Here is a 7,672-nt window from a genome sequence, read left to right as displayed (position 1 = left end):
GGAATCGCCCGAAAGCAAAACCCATTCTTTGCCCATCGGTGCGTATTATAAAGCGTCGGAGAACTGCCCATTGTTACGTATTATAAAGCGTCAGAGAACTGCCCATTGTTACGTATTATAAAGCGTCGGAGAACTGCCCATTGTTACGTATTATAAAGCGTCGGAGAACTGCCCATTGTTACGTATTATAAAGCGTCATAGAACTGCCCATTGTTACGTATTATAAAGCGTCAGAGAACTGCCCATTGTTACGTATTATAAAGCGTCGGAGAACTGCCCATTGTTACGTATTATAAAGCGTCGGAGAACTGCCCATTGTTACGTATTATAAAGCGTCGGAAAACTGCCCATTGGTGCGTATTATAAAGCGTCGGAGAACTGCCCATTGTTACGTATTATAAAGCGTCGGAGAACTGCCCATTGGTGCGTATTATAATGCGTCGGAGAACTGCCCATTGTTACATATTATAAAGCGTCGGAGAACGGCCCATTGGTACATATTATAAAGCGTAGGAGAACTGCCCATTGTTACGTATTATAAAGCGTCGGAGGACTGCCCATTGTTACATATTATAAAGCGTCGGAGGACTGCCCATTGGTGCGTATTATAAAGCGTCGGAGAACTGCCCATTGTTACATATTATAAAGCGTCGGAGGACTGCCCATTGTTACGTATTATAAAGCGTCGAAGAACTGCCCATTGTTACGTATTATAAAGCGTCGGAGAACTGCCCATTGTTACATATTATAAAGCGTCGGAGAACGGCCCATTGTTACGTATTATAAAGCGTCGGGGAACTGCCCATTGGTGCGTATTATAAAGCATCATAGAACGGCCCATTGGTACGTATTATAAAGCGTCGGAGAACTGCCCATTGGTGCGTATTATAAAGCGTCGGAGAACTGCCCATTGTTACGTATTATAAAGCGTCATAGAACTGCCCATTGTTACGTATTACAAAGCGTCGGAGAACTGCCCATTGGTGCGTATTATAAAGCGTCAGAGAACTGCCCATTGGTGCGTATTATAAAGCGTCAGAGAACTGCCCATTGGTGCGTATTATAAAGCGTCGGAGAACTGCCCATTGTTACGTATTATAAAGCGTCGGAGAACTGCCCATTGGTGCGTATTATAAAGCGTCGGAGAACTGCCCATTGTTACGTATTATAAAGCGTCGGAGAACTGCCCATTGTTGCGTATTATAAAGCGTCGGAGGACTGCCCATTGGTGCGTATTATAAAGCGTCGGAGAACTGGCCATTGTTACGTATTATAAAGCGTCATAGAACTGCCGATTGTTACGTATTATAAAGCGTCGGAGAACTGCCCATTGTTACGTATTATAAAGCGTCATAGAACTGCCGATTGTTACGTATTATAAAGCGTCGGAGAACTTCCCATTGTTACGTATTATAAAGCGTCAGAGAACTGACAATTGGTGCGTATTATAAAGCGTCGGAGAACTGCCCATTGTTACGTATTATAAAGCGTCAGAGAACTGACCATTGGTGCGTATTATAAAGCGTCGGAGAACTGCACATTGTTACGTATTATAAAGCGTCGGAGAACTGCCCATTGTTACGTATTATAAAGCGTCAGAGAACTGACAATTGGTGCGTATTATAAAGCGTCGGAGAACTGCACATTGTTACGTATTATAAAGCGTCGGAGAACTGCCCATTGTTACGTATTATAAAGCGTCAGAGAACTGACCATTGGTGCGTATTATAAAGCGCCGGAGAACTGCCCATTGTTACGTATTATAAAGCGTCGGAGAACTGCCCATTGTTACGTATTATAAAGCGTCAGAGAACTGCCCATTGTTACGTATTATAAAGCGTCGGAGGACTGCCCATTGGTACATATTATAAAGCGTCAGAGAACTGCCCATTGGTACATATTATAAAGCGTCATAGAACTGCCCATTGTTACGTATTATAAAGCGTCGGAGAACTGCCCATTGGTGCGTATTATAAAGCGTCGGAGAACTGCCCAATGGTGCGTATTATAAAGCGTCGGAGAACTGCCCATTGTTACGTATTATAAAGCGTCGGAGAACTGCCCATTGGTGCGTATTATAAAGCGTCGGAGAACTGCCCATTGGTGCGTATTATAAAGCGTCGGAAAACTGCCCATTGGTGCGTGTTATAAAGCGTCAAAGAACTGCCCATTGGTACGTATTATAAAGCGTCAAAGAACTGCCCATTGTTACGTATTACAAAGAGCCAGAGAACTGCCCATTGGTACGTATTATAAAGCGTCGGAGAACTGCCCATTGGTGCGTATTATAAAGCGTCGGAGAACTGCCCATTGGTGCGTATTATAAAGCGTCGGAGAACGGCCCATTGGTGCGTATTATAAAGCGTCGGAGAACTGCCCATTGGTGCGTATTATAAAGCGTCGGAGAACTGCCCATTGTTACGTATTATAAAGCGTCAAAGAACTGCCCATTGTTACGTATTATAAAGCGTCATAGAACTGCCCATTGTTACGTATTATAAAGCGTCATAGAACTGCCCATTGTTACGTATTATAAAGCGTCATAGAACTGCCCATTGTTACGTATTATAAAGCGTCGGAGAACTGCCCATTGTTACGTATTATAAAGCGTCGGAGAACTGCCCATTGTTACGTATTATAAAGCGTCGGAGAACTGCCCATTGTTACGTATTATAAAGCGTCGGAGAACTGCCCATTGGTGCGTATTATAAAGCGTCATAGAACTGCCCATTGTTACGTATTATAAAGCGTCGGAGAACTGCCCATTGTTACGTATTATAAAGCGTCGGAGAACTGCCCATTGGTGCGTATTATAAAGCGTCATAGAACTGCCCATTGTTACGTATTATAAAGCGTCAAAGAACTGCCCATTGTTACGTATTATAAAGCGTCATAGAACTGCCCATTGGTGCGTATTATAAAGCGTCATAGAACTGCCCATTGGTGCGTATTATAAAGCGTCATAGAACTGCCCATTGTTACATATTATAAAGCGTCGGAGAACTGCCCATTGTTACGTATTATAAAGCGTCATAGAACTGCCCATTGGTACGTATTATAAAGCGTCATAGAACTGCCCATTGTTACATATTATAAAGCGTCGGAGAACTGCCCATTGGTGCGTATTATAAAGCGTCGGAGAACTGCCCATTGTTACGTATTATAAAGCGTCATAGAACTGCCCATTGTTACGTATTATAAAGCGTCGGAGAACTGCCCATTGTTACGTATTATAAAGCGTCGGAGAACTGCCCATTGTTACGTATTATAAAGCGTCATAGAACTGCCCATTGGTACGTATTATAAAGCGTCGGAGAACTGCCCATTGTTACGTATTATAAAGCGTCGTAGAACTGCCCATTGTTACGTATTATAAAGCGTCATAGAACTGCCCATTGTTACGTATTATAAAGCGTCATAGAACTGCCCATTGGTGCGTATTATAAAGCGTCGGAGAACTGCCCATTGGTGCGTATTATAAAGCGTCGGAGAACTGCCCATTGTTACGTATTATAAAGCGTCGGAGAACTGCCCATTGTTACGTATTATAAAGCGTCGTAGAACTGCCCATTGTTACGTATTATAAAGCGTCATAGAACTGCCCATTGTTACGTATTATAAAGCGTCATAGAACTGCCCATTGGTGCGTATTATAAAGCGTCATAGAACTGCCCATTGGTGCGTATTATAAAGCGTCATAGAACTGCCCATTGTTACATATTATAAAGCGTCGGAGAACTGCCCATTGTTACGTATTATAAAGCGTCATAGAACTGCCCATTGGTACGTATTATAAAGCGTCATAGAACTGCCCATTGTTACATATTATAAAGCGTCGGAGAACTGCCCATTGGTGCGTATTATAAAGCGTCGGAGAACTGCCCATTGTTACGTATTATAAAGCGTCATAGAACTGCCCATTGTTACGTATTATAAAGCGTCGGAGAACTGCCCATTGTTACGTATTATAAAGCGTCGGAGAACTGCCCATTGTTACGTATTATAAAGCGTCATAGAACTGCCCATTGGTACGTATTATAAAGCGTCGGAGAACTGCCCATTGTTACGTATTATAAAGCGTCGTAGAACTGCCCATTGTTACGTATTATAAAGCGTCATAGAACTGCCCATTGTTACGTATTATAAAGCGTCATAGAACTGCCCATTGGTGCGTATTATAAAGCGTCGGAGAACTGCCCATTGGTGCGTATTATAAAGCGTCGGAGAACTGCCCATTGTTACGTATTATAAAGCGTCGGAGAACTGCCCATTGTTACGTATTATAAAGCGTAGGATATGAGTTTTGTAGAGCAGGGGTGAGCAAACTTTTTATGCCGAGCCTCCCTTTTCATCCATGAAATTTCTCGGGACCCCCCTGCCTGATGTAATCAAAATCACATGACGTCAGCGCATGTGAGCTGGTTTAGCCAATGAGGGCGAACCAGCTTTGTGACGCCCCCGCCACGCGTCTACAAAAAAAGTATTTATAACACAAATTACATCAGTTAAAAATAAATATCTTCCCGACACATTAGGACCTCTCAGGACCTCTCTCCCCTATTCCAGTCTCTCACTCCTCTCCCAGTCTCTCCCTCTCCCAGTATTTCTCATTCCCCCTCCAGTGTCTCTCGCTCCATCCCCCTACTCTCTCTTTCCCTCCCCCCAGTATCTCTCTCACTCTCTCCCTCCCCCCAGTGTCTCTCTCTCTCCCCCTCCCCATGTCACACTCTCTCTCCCCCTCCCCATGTCACACTCTCTCTCCCCCTCCCCATGTCACACTCTCTCTCCCCCTCCCCATGTCACACTCTCTCTCCCCCTCCCCATGTCACACTCTCTCTCCCCCTCCCCATGTCACACTCTCTCTCCCCCTCCCCATGTCACACTCTCTCTCCCCCTCCCCATGTCACACTCTCTCTCCCCCTCCCCATGTCACACTCAAACCCCCACTCTCTCAAACCCCCACTCTCTCAAACCCCCACAGTCTCACCCCCCTCCCCATGTCACACTCACACCCCCATACTCCGGCGCCGTGACGATGACGCTGCTTTGCTGTGATTGGAGGTTTTCAGTCGACAGCGCGCTGAAAAACAGCATTGGCTGTTGGCTGAAAAACCCAACTCCTCAGCACGCCTGCGGATGCTCGCGTGAGCCCCCTCTCGAGACATCCTCATTGAGGATGCTGGGGCTCAGCGCGGAGCGTCCGCACGGCTCAGCGCTGCCAGTCCTTTCATATACGCAGCCTAAGGATCTCCTTCCCCCCAGGTGTTTGCAATATGGCCCAGCCCCTGATTGGTGGGTGGAAATGCAACAAGGAGCACAGTTACATGCAAAGAGTTACTTGGGAAGATCACAGAGCACTTTGCAACATTCCAGCAAACGTACATTAACCCCTGGTGCTGAAGTGCGGGAGCCAGGCTTACAGATGTATTACTGACGGGGTAATGGCGGGCTTGGCCTTTATTAAAAGCAGTCACATCTACCCCTACCCTCACAGGTACGTATTATAAAGCATCAGAGAACTGCCCATTGGTATATATATTTCATTCAGCACACAATAGATTAAGATGTTTTAAATTGTTTTTCTCCTAAGGAATCTTGTTGGCAGTTTGAAATTAATAGTACACAATGTTATTGGTATCAGGGACAAATTGAAACCAAGTAGTAGGTGTCTGTCATGAGAGAGAGAGGATTTGGCCCGGGATTAAAGGGGTTACACCCCATTTGGCCACCCTCTACTCTCACCTGGGAAGCAAGGGGTTAACTGGACTGGGGTCCAGTAATGTGTTTTTGCCTTGCTTCAGCCATCCAACTGTTTATTCCCCTGTATAAATGTATTGTTTCTGTGCCAGTGTCTGCACCACACACACACTGGGGCTTAAGGGGTTAATGAGCTACCGTTTAGGAAAATACAAATGTGTGTGGTGTCTTTTCAGAAATCTCTGGGCTTCAAAAGGCTTGATTGATGTTGGGTGTGAAAAGTACAGAGGGGGTTTGGGGTATGTTAACACATATTGCTGGTAGAGACAGGTAAGGGCAATGTCTGGGGCATTGGGTGTGAAATATAGCACTTGTGACAAATGTTCGCTACACAAGCGGCCCAGCTTCAAATGATTGCTTGACAAGGGGTTATGGAGGCCAGGGGTGCGGTTACCCAAGGAGATATCAGAATGAGTGACCTTATTAAATATAAGAATATTATGAGATGTCCTCGGCTGAACGTGCTAAAAATTACATGTGTAACCGGGGGACCGAGCCGCAAATAACGATTACAGACACATGATGTCTAGCAGGTCCTAAGAGACAGATATTAATATCTCTCTTAATTTTAGTATTACACAGTAATATTTAGTCTTATTGGGAGCGTCATGCGCGCCGTAATGTATTAATATGTCTCGCGTGCCAGTAAGTACTACTGAACTGAAGTTATTTAGATAGGAAAAGCAGTTTTTAAATGTCCTTGGGTGGGAGGAGTTTTACTCTGGGGAAAACTGTCAACCTCACCACTGATTTATGAGAGGGGCTGGGTTTAGGTTGTGTTCAATGGGAAATAATTGTATAAGAACCAGGCTCAGCCTATGGCTATTGTCTTTCGTGTCTTTGTGTCATTCTGAGATCGCTGTATGAACTGCTAATCAAGATTCGTGATTATTTCATAATTCCAACTTTAAGTAAGTGCATATTTTGTCTGTTATTTGTATAATCTCGTGTGTTCACCTTTTTCAAGGAATTAATTATATTTTATCATATCTAAGCCTCGTTCAGTTCAACCCAGTTATATTTTTGGTGTGTATTATTAATAGCCTGTCACAGAGTTACCGTCACAGTGTCACCAAGCTTTTTTTAACACCTTTTACCATCTGGATCCTTTGAATAAAAGCATGAAATAAAATAAATTGGGTTTATTCACATAACACACACAGCCCGAATTACCAAAATATCACAAATCAACACATATTCCAATGAAATAACAGGTTTCTGGGCTGAAAGTTTAGGCAACAGGACAGACTTTTGGCTGGGGGCGCAACTTGCCACCCCTATATTTCAGCCAAATTAAAGAATTTCGTTCTGCCCTTGCAGAATTAGTTTCCAAGTCCTTAGATCTAACGAAATCCTGAGCGGGGTACAAATCTGTGTTGGTGAAAAAACTCCTCTTAACCCCCGCCCGCACCTTCCTGATGTTACAGCAGAGAATCCCCTCCCCATGCGCCCGCACCAGCTTCTAATTCCTTCAAAACCCAATCTGGGCGTGGAGCCAAATTCTCCCCCATTGCAAGATTGCCAGTAGTCTTGGTAACCGGGCAACAAGCTTCAGGGCAAACTAAGGGGGCCTATGTGAACGTCCCACGCCCCCCCTGCATAGCATGCCTGGCCAAACCCCCTTTGCTCAGTCACAGAATATCTGGCTCTTGTCAGAATATTCCCCCAGTTGATGGCCAGCTGGTTAACCCCTTTGAAGCTCTGACTTTTTGTGTACTTCCTGGAGTGCATCTCCCCATGGTCCCTTAGAAGCCAGGGATTTGATTATGCCTGCCTGCCCCCCTGGTATGGTGGGTCATAACCAAGCAGGGTGAACCTTTGAATGTATCTGCTGTCCCCTGCCTCTCATGTAAATCCCCCCACCTCACATAACTGTACAGGTACCTACACAAGGGCTATGCCCGTTTATGCATGA

This window comes from Ascaphus truei, unplaced genomic scaffold (assembly GCF_040206685.1).
Source record: "Ascaphus truei isolate aAscTru1 unplaced genomic scaffold, aAscTru1.hap1 HAP1_SCAFFOLD_2739, whole genome shotgun sequence".
NCBI classification, from domain to species: domain Eukaryota; kingdom Metazoa; phylum Chordata; class Amphibia; order Anura; family Ascaphidae; genus Ascaphus; species Ascaphus truei.
This window is presented reverse-complemented; position numbering follows the sequence as displayed.